Raw genomic sequence first — 13,106 nt, 5'->3', positions numbered from 1 at the left:
ATATTTTTACACTTGTTATAAGTATTAATTTATAGGTGAATATTTATGATAAATAGGTTGTTGTATCATGTTTCCGTTCACAGGAAAAACAGTAAAAATTGCAAAAGAAAAAGAAAGGGGTGAGTAAAAGAAGAAAGGTGGGTGGGAAAAGGAGATGGAAGGAAAAGAAAAAAGAAAACAGTGTCTTCTTTTTAGGATATTATATTTTAATGGAAAGAGACATTAATATGCAGATATATAATACATATACCAGATGATGGTAAGAGATACAAATGAAAACAAAGGGGAAGGATATGAAAAGTATTTTAATGGTAAATGTAATAAAGTATTTTTATATGACCATTGCTGAAGGGGAAAACCATTCAGACAAAGCAAACAGCAAATGCAATGACCAGAGGAGAAAATAAAGCTTTCCTGGTCTACTTAAGGAACAAGAAGATACGTCATGGTTCAAGTTGACAGTAATAATTGAGAATGGTAACAGTTGATGTCATAGAAGAAGTAGAGCTTCAAAAAGGCTTGTGGGACTATTGATAGTGAGGGAAGGAGTGATGGAATCGACTTTATATTGAAAGTATAATTCCAACTGTTTAGTTGAAATAAAAGTTGGGAGCAGCAAAATGAAAGTATGGCGCTGTGAGAGAATAGACAAGTACAGGTTAAATATGATAATGCCTTAGATCAGAATGGTGATATTTCATGACACAGAAGGTGGATGTCTTGCAGGTGAGGTCAGAGTTTGCTGTCCACACATAGTAAGCTAGAAGCCCACCACTCCTCTGTCAGTGTGTTGTATTGTGGTAACTTGTATGTGGCAGTGAGGTTGGACGCCATGCCACAGATATTTCACATACCAGCAAGGGCATCCATGATGAACAGGTTTCGGCCAAAATCTTCCAGGCTAAGAACAGATTAAAAGAAACAATGGGCTGTCCACTTCTGAGTGATTGGCCACTGAAAACCTTTTGCTTAGCAGCTGGCCGTTGTCGGATCTATGCTGAAGAGGAGCTGCTCCAGTTGGCAACATTCCAAGTACAAATGAGGAGGAGCTGCCTCCTCCGGTCCCAGTAGGCCTTCATCACATGGATTACGTAAACTTTGCACTGACTCATTTGTTGGTGAGGTATGGCTGAAAATAAGAGTAAGCAACATCAAACATCCGTTGACTATCATAATGTAATATGCATGAAACATGAATCTATAGAAATTAGAAGATGGAAAAATAAAATATGTATAAAAGTTGATATCTTAGATAATAATAAGCTTATATGGAGTGGGACTATTCATTTGTATTAGATAATCATTTGGTTTATTATGCCAAGAATGAGATATACAAGAAGAGTGGTATCACATTATCACAAACAATATTTCAAGAACTATCTTGAATATAACTAATGCAGCTATTATTCAAACTTACACACCTGCCATTCAAACTTACACACCTACCATTAAATTTAGTGATGAAGAAACAAGAATTCTACTTACTTTTTAAGTCTGAAATTTATCGAACATGCAATCAGTATGTATTAATAATTACTAGTAAATAGAATATGAAAGTTAGCAAAGAGGAAGAAACACTAACTAGAAATATGGCCTTTATGGCTTGAAGCTAAACAAGAGGCCATCTAGCAGGGAAGCAACAAAGTCCACAAGGAAGAAGCACACCAGACTGGGTGATCACCAGGTGCCCACATGTTCAGGTTTCAGGCATCAGAAGACCCCAAACAATCATATTGATGAGAATGAGCAGGGTCAGAGTGAGACTCAAAGCCCATCTGTAGACAATTGGACATCCCCTCACAGAAGGGTCATAAGGAAAGGATGAGTCAGCCAGGGTGCAATATGTCACCAACAAAACACACAACATTCTTCTAGTTCTTTAATGCTCCCCCCTCCCCCAACTATAATGACCCCAGGTGTTGACACACAAACTTCAAGACAGATAATCTCCTCAGGAACAATAATTGGAGTAGCAATACTGTGAGGGTTGGGGGAAGGAGGAACGAGGAGGGGGAGAAAGAGGAAGCGATCATGATGACCCATGTATAACACCCTCCCTCCCCCACAGGGGGATGAACAGCAGAAACATGATTTATCAAGGAGTTGATACCAAGGGCTCAAGAAAATGTTTTGGAAATGATGATGGCAGCATATGTACAAATGTGCTTGATACAAGTGATGTATGGATTGTTAAAAGAGCTGTAAGTGACCTCAATTATATATGCATATATATATATAAAACTTCTTACTCTGACACTAAAAGTAAAGCTAAATCTTCTTTTAAGTTAAAATATATGTATATATATGGTTATAATTGAAATGAATCTGAAGAGCACATGATAAAATTTCACAAGACCATGACTTCTTCATTGCATATATAATTTTTTATTCAGCAGCATAAATGGCAACTATCCATGTGGACTTCACCAGATGGCATACACAGGAATGACAGAGTGTATCTATGGGAAGAGATTCCAGAGAACCCATAGCAACAGCCAAAAGAAAGCGAGGGACTGACTGTAGAACATACCCTTGGTTTTTTATATAAAAACTCAGGTGTAAGGTAAAGACAATAAAAACAAATTCATGGTAACCAAAATATGACCTTGAGTAGTATACCCTCTGGAATGCAAATCTGAATTTGAAGTCCATATTTGACTCACGGAATGTAGGTAACAGGAACACATGGTGAGTTGTGGCATGACTGTAAGAATGAGACCATACCTGAAGAAAGCAAAAGTTCGCTTAAAAAGACAAGAGGAAGAAAAAGACCAAAGTAATCTCAGATTTCCCTAAATTTGCTCTTGATCAGAGAGTAGCTAAAGCAAATGAAAAAAGACCAGCAAGAGAAGATGAAGAGGATTACAATGAAATAATCAAAGACCTGGACATAGAAAACCAAAAGGGAAGAATGTGCTGAGCATAACTCAAGCTGAAAGAGTTGAAGAAAATCGTCAGGCCTCAAGTTGAAATATTGAAGGATTTCATAGGCTAACTATTAAATGATACAGAAAGCATGAAAATATGTAAGAAATAGACAAAGCCACTGTACCCCTGCCTCCCCCCAAATGGTCAATATTCAACCCTTTCAAGAGGTAATATATGATCAGGAACCAAATGTAACAATGACGTTGATGCTGCATTCTATGCATTAGTCAAAAGCAAGATTCCAGGATTTGACAGAACACCAATTTAAATGTTTCAACAAGATGATGAGGTTCTTAAAGCTCTTACTCATCTACGCCAGGAACATTCGAAGACAGCCACATGGCCAAACCACGGGAAAAAAATTATATTTGCACCCATCCCATACCATCAACAAAAGTGGAAATAATTGAACAATAGCATTAATATCACACACAAGTAAAAGTGTTCTAGAGATAGTATAAAAATTGTTGAAGTACCATATTGAAAGGAGCTGCCAGAAATCTGTACCAAATGCAGAAGAGGACAAGGAAGAGGGATATAGTGGCTGGTGTCAGGTGAATTTTTGTTGAAAGGAGAGAATGAAAGGAAACACACAACTTTACTTTAATTAATTGTTCAAAGGCATTTGACTGTGTGGATCCTAACAAACCATCTATAACACTGAGAAGAATTGATTTCTGAAATACTTCAGTGTACTCATGTGGAATGTGTACATGGAGCAAGGAGCAGTCTTTTGAATGGAACAAGAGAACGATGTGTGGTTTAAAATCAGGAATGGTGTATGTTAGGCTCTATTTTGTCACCACATTTATTCAATGTGTATACTGTGAAAATAATCTGAGAATCTGAACTGTATGACAAGAGAAAACAGCACACAACAACCTGCGACATGCAAATGACAAAATGTCCTGTGTTTTCTAATCTCAAGTTGTTGTCTGATACTGTTACTTCCCTGTCTGAAAGACTCCCTTTAATATTTCTTGTAAGGGATCTCTGCCCCATGTATCTTTTCATTCACTGCTTTCATTCAATTTCTTTTCCTAACCAGGGTTTCCCCTACCTCCTTATTCTTGCACTTTCCGTTCAAGTCACAGAATTATCACATACACCGGTTTCATCTTATCCCTTGGGTCTGTATTGTAAAGTGAAGATGTGGTGTTTATCTATTTTGCTATCTCAACTCCATTCCTCTCTAAAAAACCTTTATGGCAATTATTCCAAGAATGATTTGTTCATTTTTCTGATGGTTCAAGGCATATTCAATATTCTTCACCAAAGCCAGGATTCAAATGCAGTTTTGGGTCCATTGTCTACCTTCCATATCATATGTGTTACTTGAAAGCCATGGCTTGTGATATTATGTTATTATGTGACATATTTAAAGAGATATTTTACAGAAGATTTACCCAATGAGGTACATTATTGATTCATGGGCATTGATTGTGGAGACAAGTAAAATGAAACCCTTTACAATTTTACCAGTTTATTGTGATGTGTTATTGGACCAGTTTATGAGAATTTTTTATTTTCCATATGTGGAAGTGCAATCAACACTGAGGCTATAGTCTTTGATCTTCATCAGTAAGTACTTCAAGTTTAAGCAAGAAAATGTATCCATGTTGTAAGTTGTTATTGAGCCTGCCATCCTTCAAGCCCATTTCCCTGCTCCTTATATTGTGCTATTTCTCAGCTCATTTGCTCAGCATACAGATCAAATAAGTTCTGTGAAAGAATGAAATGCTGTTTGCACACTGTCCCTGGTTTTAAACCAATTAGTGTCTCCTTATTCTTTTCAAATGCCGTCCTCTTAGACTATGTACACATTCTGCATGAGCACAGTCAAGTGTTCTGGAATTTCTTGCAGTGTTATTCATAATTTGTTATGATCCACTTGGTAGCATGTCTTTGTATAGTCATTAAAATACAGAGTAAATATCTTTCTGATATCCTCTAGTTCTAATGGCACTATTGGAATTCTGACCACAGGGTTCCCCATTGAGACCCACCAGCTGCCCCGTAGGAGAAGTATAAGGTTGTTTGCTCCTGTAAAGTTTTATAAACTTTTATAAGACTTGATGGCTGTCAGTATTTGATTTTTTGGAATATTTACAAAATCATTGTGCTATTTTACTTATTCCTTAAAAACCAGTCTATGAAAACAGATATGGAAGAGAAGAGCTTTGGGCAGCAATTGGAATTTCAAATACTCTTTTGCTGATTTGGACTTGCAGTAAGAACTTGCACCACTCACTGGAGAATTACATTTATTTATGCAATTAATAAATTTAGGTTTTAATATACCTACTTTACAAAAATACTCTCGTATGGCTTTGCTTTTATATCATGACCATCAGATAAAACTCAGTTATACTAATTTGGGGACAGAATTTTGTGTGAGCTAAGTACTCTAATCCAGGTGTTGTAAACTAATTTTGTCTGTACTACCTCAATACCCACAACTAATAGAAGTCAACTTTATAAATAGAAATTTGACAAAGCCAATTGAATCAAGTAAAGTTCATTAAAGCCAAAAGGTTTAAAAAAACGCATTGTTTTCTTTCTCTCATTTTATTTTATTCTATTGACAATTAAATAATTTATTTATTATTTCCTCTGGTTCACAAGCAAGTTTAATACCAACAAAGTGATCTTCAAAATACTTACTGAGAGCCGATGGTGTATTCTTCATTGGCAATGGGCAGTCTCTAATCAGGCGGTCTGGCTCCCGTGGCCACCACACTGAGTGCCCTACAAGCCGGAGCTTGTGCCTGTTCTGCTGTTTGTTCGACAGCAGTAGACTCATCCAGTAGTTGTCCTCTTATGATTGACCCACTTAATTCAGAATCAGGTCTTCCAGATCCCTCCACATTTTGAGGTATTTCATAGTTTCATCACTGTGTTTTAGGGATGTGTAGTCATCGTTGTTCATATATACCAGAGTTTTGTTTTTAAATTTTGTATTTATCCAATCTTCTATTGCTGGGAATTTAGGTTGTTTCTAACTTCTTGCTTTTATGAACTGTGCTACAGTGAACATGGAGAGCAAATGTCTGTTCGTGATCTGCTTCTTATTTCTTTTGGGTATATGTCAAGTAATCGTATTGCTAGATCATATGGTATTTTAATCACCATCTGTTTTAAGAATTGCCATATTGCCCTCCAGAATGGCTGCACTGTATGTTCAAGCCCACCAGCAGTGGATTTGAATTTCACCACACCATCTCCAGCATTTGTTGCTCTCAGTTTTGGTGTTTGTTTGTTTGTTTTGGCTACAGTTATCGGTGTTAGATGGTGTTTCATGCTTGTTTTGAGTTGCATTTATCTCAGATGGTTGGTTAATGGGAGCGTTTTCTCATGTTAAACACATTTGCCATTCAAATGTCCTTCTTTGTCAATCTCCTGTTCAGGTCCTTTGTCCATCTTCTCAGAGCACTATTAGAATTTTTCTTGTTGTGGGCTTGTAATATATTTTAGATTTTGGTCATTTGTCTTTGTCCTCTATCTGGTTACTAAATGTATTTTTCCCAATATTTGGCCTCTTTTTTTACTAAAAGAGTAAAAGTCTTTGGATGTACACAAGTGTTTTGTTATTGATAGGTCCCATTCATCTATTTTGTCTTCCTACAATGTGTTTCTTTTGTTACCTCTGATAACCCTTTTATTCCTGCACTAGGACATTTAGATTTGTCCCAATGTTCTCATCAATGATCCTGAGAATTTGGGGTTTTACATTTTGGTCTTGACCCACCCTGAGTTTGTTTTTGTGCATGGAGTGAGATATGGTTCTTGTTTCATTCTTCTGCAAGTAGATATCCCATTTTTTCCCAGCAAATTCCCAAACTCATTCTATAAAGCCAGCAAAACCATGATACCCAAAGCAGACAAAGACCCCATGTGGAAGTTACATAATCTCCTGTCAACTTGATCAAAGGGGTGGAATCTAGCCTGTCAATCAGGCCATAGCCAATGAGGTTTCAGTGTGGGCCTGGCTTTCTTCTGAGGATTCTGGGAACTGCTGTCTTCCTCCCTGTAGGCAGGACACACACTCTCCCTGGGAGACATTCTTGTTAGCAGACCACATGGAGCTATGCTGATGGAGCCAGAGCCCTGGAGTTAGAGGAGCCCCATGGAGACCCATGCCAGCACTGAGATGTTTCCACTGCCACTGGATCCACAAGGCTTTCCACCTACTGCCCTGTGATCTTCCTGCATTCAGCTGCATTGTATGTGTTGCGTGAATTTGAAGAGGAATTTATAGACTGGTATTGAACATATGAGCTAATATTGGATGTATGGACTAGACCTGGACTGGGCTCAGTTGTTTCCTTACTATACAATTACTCTTTATATAAAGCTCTTTCTTATACAGATATGAGTGTCTATGACTTTGTTTCTATAGTCAACCCAGACTAACACATCCCACAGGATAGAGAATTACAGGCCTATTTCCCTCATGAACATAAATGCAAAAATTCTCCAAAAAATCTTGGCCAATAGAATTTAACAACATATCAAAAAAATAATATATCATGACCAAGTGGGATTCCTTCTCTCATTAAAATAATAAATAAATAAAAGTTTTCTTGTGAATAAGTTGGTAGGTTACATATTAGATCATCATTCTTGTAAGCTACAACTTTAACAGCTTATCAACCTTCCCAAATTCTTGCCCTTCTCTCTCAATTTTTCCATCTTTTTTTTCTTATCCCCCCTTTTTCATATATTATCTTCCTTATCACCTAGCTAACAACTGTCTACTCTCTACCCTCTTACATCCTCCATTTGTATTTTTAAGCCATCATAATAACTTTTGTATTTGAAGTGAGATAAGGATACTTTTTCATGCTTCTGCAAATGGGAATCCAATTCAATGGTTTCACCATTTGTTAAAAAGACTCTTCCCCCATTTAATGAATTTTAGCCCTTTGTCAAAAAGCAGCTGTGTGTGTAGGTCAGTGGATTTATTTCAGGGTTTTCTCTTCTGTTACATTGGTCTACATGTCTTTCATTGTAGCAACATTATGCTATTTTGATTCCCATGACTTTGTAATAGGTTTTGAGGTCACTCTGTGAGAGAACTCCTACTTTGTTTTTTTTAAGTAATGCCTTGTTAAAACTGGATCTCTTTCCATTCCTTATAATGTTAGTGATAGTTTTCCCATATATTTAAAAATTATCCTGGAATCTGAGTCATCATTGCATTATGTTTATAGATTGCTTTGGATAGTGTTGGCATTTTCAAAGTGTCAAGTCTTCCTATCCATGGATGTGGAATATTCATCTATTTATGTTGCTTTATTTTGTATTTTTGTACTAGTATTTTGTGGATTTATTCATACAAGTCTTTTTTGTTCTGGTTAGACTTATTCCATCGTTCAGGTAGCTATTGTAAGGTATTGTTTTCTTGATTTCCTTTTTCAGAGCCTTTCTTTGCTGACCTACTAAGACATAACATTTGACAAAAAAATGTCATAAAAATATAGATATTGCATGTGGTTGATTAGAAAGGGCTAATATCTTCAGTTGAAACACACCAGTCTAAATCAAGATTTTTTTAAATTCAAAGGTGATATTGTTTTTGTTAAATGCCACTGGGTGGGTTCTGACTCATAGCAAGCAAAGGCATAACAGAAGGAAACACCTGCACCATCCTCACAAATTGTTCTGATGCTTTAACCCTTCTTGGAGCCATTGTGCCAGTATCAATTTCAGACCAAAGACTGTGGTAGAATTCTTCATTTTTTTTCATAACTGGCATTGGTGTTTGGTTTATAAATTTGAGTAATAATTGTATTAATTAGATTTCCTTGAAGGCAAATAGATATAACTCCATCACAGACTACATTAGTTCTATAAAATAGATCTTCAAATGCCCTTGTGTTTCATTCCAAGAATAATCAATCATAAGATTTCCTGATTCAAAATGGCCAATACCAATCCATTTCAACTCACTAATGCGTAGGTTATTGATATTTATGAGCTCCATTTCATTTCTGAAAACTTCCATATTTTGTAGATTCCTACTTCATACTTTTCAAATTCTGATTATTAAATCTTCACAGCTGTTTCTTCTTACCTTGAGTTGTAGACTATCAGCAAGTGAAGATCCCTAAGGCTCCACCATCACAGGCTTTACTCCATTCACATCACTCTGGTTACCTCTCCTTTGGGAAAGCTTCTACTTCCCAGTTATCCTTTGAGTGCTTTCTGACCCGGGGGCCATCTTCTGACACTGTGTCTTACTACATTCTACTTCCACTCATTAAGCCTTCAGTATCTGACATTGTTTTCATGTTATGCAAAATCTTTGTCAGTGGCTTCTCCTTTTGAAGTGGGTAGCCAAATCCTTCTCCATAGTCTGTTCTTATTCTGGAAGCTTCCCTTAAGCCAGTTGACTTTGTGCCACCCTGCTGGCATTTGAAATACAAGTGACACACCTTTCAGGATCACAGCAACACACAGCACCAGAGTATCAGAAAAGTGGTGAAAAATGTGAGGGGGATGGTGAATTACAACTGATCCAAAAATTGTCAAGAATAGAAATTATCCTCTGAAAAGAGTAAATATTTCTTTAGGTGTATTTGTGGAAATATTGTGAGCATTTTAAGAGTCTCATCTGCATATAAGAAAAATCCTTTTCTCATTTTTCAAGTTGTTTAACATATGGATTCAAAATATGACTCTCAAATTGAAAGCTTCAATTAGAAAATATAACTACTTTAAAAAAATCATGATTACAGAAGCTAGTGAGCTTTGAGTTATGGGTTACAAAATAGAGTAACAGTAAGATTTCCAGGTGAGTCCCAAAGAGAAAGTCTTATGCCTTCATAGATGAACACCTTCGGTGTCCATATTCATGTCCTTGTCCATAAATACCTGAGATTTCTACTGAATGTAGTTGCTACTGGTGTTTACATATAAACCAATGCCACAAAATACTTATTGTATGTACTTAGTCTTATGATATTTTCAAACATTTGGCCTAGTGTTGTTAGTATTTCTGTTCTGCCTAGTTTTTGTGAAAGTTGGGATAACCCATGTTTGAGCTTTTTGCCCATCAATGTTCTTTTATTCATACTTTGGGTATTAAAAATAGACTAAAACAAATGAACTTGTGTCTAAAAGCCATATTGTGCTCTACTGACGAATTCAGTCTGCTTAAAGGAATAGACCCCCAAAAAGGAAAACCAGACTTGTCATTAGGGTTTAGGGAAGACATGTAATCATTTAATCCATTCTCTCAAGCAATGTTATGATGTGTCTGTCTAAATCTAATCCATTTATCCTTTTCTTAGTTGTATATTAAAAAAAACACAATTTCTCAGAGAAGGCATAGCCTCAGCCAGAGCCAGTTTTTTCATTTGAGGGAAGAGTGGGAGGAAACCAAATAGCTCCTGCAATATAGTGTTGTCCTATGGTCACCCTAATATGATAGACAATTTTAAAATGTACTCTCTGTATTCCACACATTTCATGGAAATCCATAACCAGAGAGCATTGAGTATCTCTCTCTCTGTGTGTTAGAAGGTGATTTTATTTCTATTTGTGTTAGTTTGGGTAGACTAGAGAAACAAACTCATGGACACTCATATGTGTATAAGAAAGAGTTTTATATACAAGAGCATTTGAATATTGAGAACACATCCCAGCCCAGTCCAGATCAAGTCCATAAATCCGATTATTAGCTCATATGTCCAATATCAATCTATAACTTCCTTTTCAGATTCACACAGCACATGAAATGATGCCTAATGCAAGAAAATCACAGGCTAGTGGGTGCAGTCTTGTGGATCCAGTCGTGGTAGAAGCATTTCAGCACTGGTAGAGGTCTCCATGTGGCTCTTCCAAATCCCAGGGCATTGGGTCTATCAGCAGAGTGACATCTTGTCTTGTCAGTCTCTCAGGGAGTGAGCTAAGAGAGAGATAGATGTCTCCCACCTCCAAGGAGGAAAATACAGTAGGTCCTAGAATTCTCAGGAGAAGGCCATGCCCAAACACTCTTCATTGGCTATGACCTGATTGACAGACTAGACTCCACCCCTTCCTTCACTCTTAATCCTCTCAAGTCCCAAATTGACACCGGATTATGTAACTACCACACTGTTTGTGGGTTAACTATCAAAGGACAGCTTGTCATTTGACAATGTTTATTTTTTGCCTTTGGTGATCCTGGATTACAGAGTTTGTCCTTTTAAGCCTCCTTCATAAGCCTCTTGAGAAGGACCTGATTTTGAAACCCCACTGAGTGAACTGGGCTTAACGTTGAACAACTGTTGCAGATGAAAGGAACTGAAATATTCTTTTGACTAAACCTTGAAATGCCATATATTATGACAATAAGCAGAGGACTTTTAACGCAAGGTTGTGGACTTTGAAGGCATTGGACTTGGTTTTGAATCTCCTATTACTTTGGAGATTACTGTCTCCTATTACTGTCGGGGGTTTGGTTTTGGGTTTAAACGGCCTTCATGTTATAATTCAATTTATCTATATCTGCAAATTATTCTCTCCAGAAGATTAAAATTTCTTACAATTACATCTGATAATATGGCATAAAATTATGTGAAATTTCAGTTCATACACTAATCTTTTTTGGGTTACATGATTTGGGATCATTTCAAAGAGACTGTTAATTTATGAACAAAAATAAATTTCTCAGTTTCCAAAGCTGAAAGTATGAATTTAAATTACAAAAATTTGTGTTTATGATGAGTTTCCTTAACGGTTTCCTCCTCCCCTTTAATAAAATCCCCTTAAGTTTGTGTCAATAAGTAGATTTTTAAAAGTAATGATAGATATACACTGTAGAAAAGTTTAAAGATAATATTAAGAACGTTTCAACCCACAAGATAAATGGGATATTTTAGTATAAAATGTGTCACTGGACTGCTTATCCCCGTTAGCAGTTCAAATCCACCAGCTGTCCCTGGTTAGAAAGAGATGGGCACCTGCTTTCTTAAAGATGTTCAGCCTTGGAAACACTGTAGGGGGTCATTGTGAATCAAAAGCAAGATGCTAACAGTGGCTTTGTTCTTGGTCTTTTGAACTATTTATTACCATTATTTTTGAATATTACAGCTTTGTTTGAAAACATGTCATAATTTAAATATTCAGTCACAAATAAATGGCAGTGAGTTGCCGTTTTATTTTTATTCTCAATATTTAGAGACAAGAAATGTCACCTATAATTAATTACTTTGAGTATATTTGCAATTATCCTTAGGAAATTTCAGTATTTAAATAAATATTCTTTTTAAAAATCTTGGAAATTTTTACTTACTAGAATATAGTTCATTAAAATATCAATTAAGGAACACATTGATTATTCCTAAATGTTTATAGAAAGTAAGCAACTGAGCGTGATTTTCAGAAAGGGGGTTTTTGTCCGAGAGCCATTTATTAATTTTGCTTTGCACCAAACTTGTCCTTTTGGCAGCAGTTATAGAATTTTAAATCAGGAGCATTCTTTTAGACTGTTCTATTCACTGGTATGACTTGTTGGATATTGTCCATCTGTTCTCCACTAAAATCCCAAATGCCATCACTTCTCTCCTTACGTTTAAGTAATTTTAGTAAATGTAAACAGAAAAGTAGTTCTTAGTTATTAGGAATGTTGTCTGGATTACTAATTAGTTAATTGGAAAATTATTATTAAAAATATATTCTTAATAAAAATGCATCCAGCCTCATTTTCCTCCCTCTAACTATTGTGAGAAAATATTCTAACTGAAAAAAAGTATGTTTCATAAGAGAGCAATGTGTAAGATGTAACCGCACAGTTTTAGATGTGATTTCGTCAACTGGGTCAAAAATCTAAACCAGAATTTTACACAAATGACTTTCCTCTTTACTACCTCAATTTTAAACACATACATTTTATTGTGTGTGGAAATGATTTTCAAAGCAATCAGCCACCTGCCCATCATTTTACATCAAGCAAGGCTCAGTGAACCTGCAATTAACCAATTATAGAAAGGATGATATTGCTTGCAGTTATCAACAGAAAAATACATTCAAGCAGATTCCTCTGTACACCAGGAATGAGATGTCAATGGCTCATTGGAAGCCTGGGACGTTCTTTCTTTCTTTTCTCTAACAGAAATGGCTTTACAACGTGAGTCGTTATTGGTTTTGTCACCACGATTTCCCCATGCTTACATCCCTAGAGAGCCTCAGGG

This window comes from Echinops telfairi, unplaced genomic scaffold (genome assembly GCF_000313985.2).
Source record: "Echinops telfairi isolate 266 unplaced genomic scaffold, ASM31398v2 ScPeMD7_3;HRSCAF=10, whole genome shotgun sequence".
NCBI classification, from domain to species: domain Eukaryota; kingdom Metazoa; phylum Chordata; class Mammalia; order Afrosoricida; family Tenrecidae; genus Echinops; species Echinops telfairi.
Note: the sequence above shows the minus strand (reverse complement) of the source record.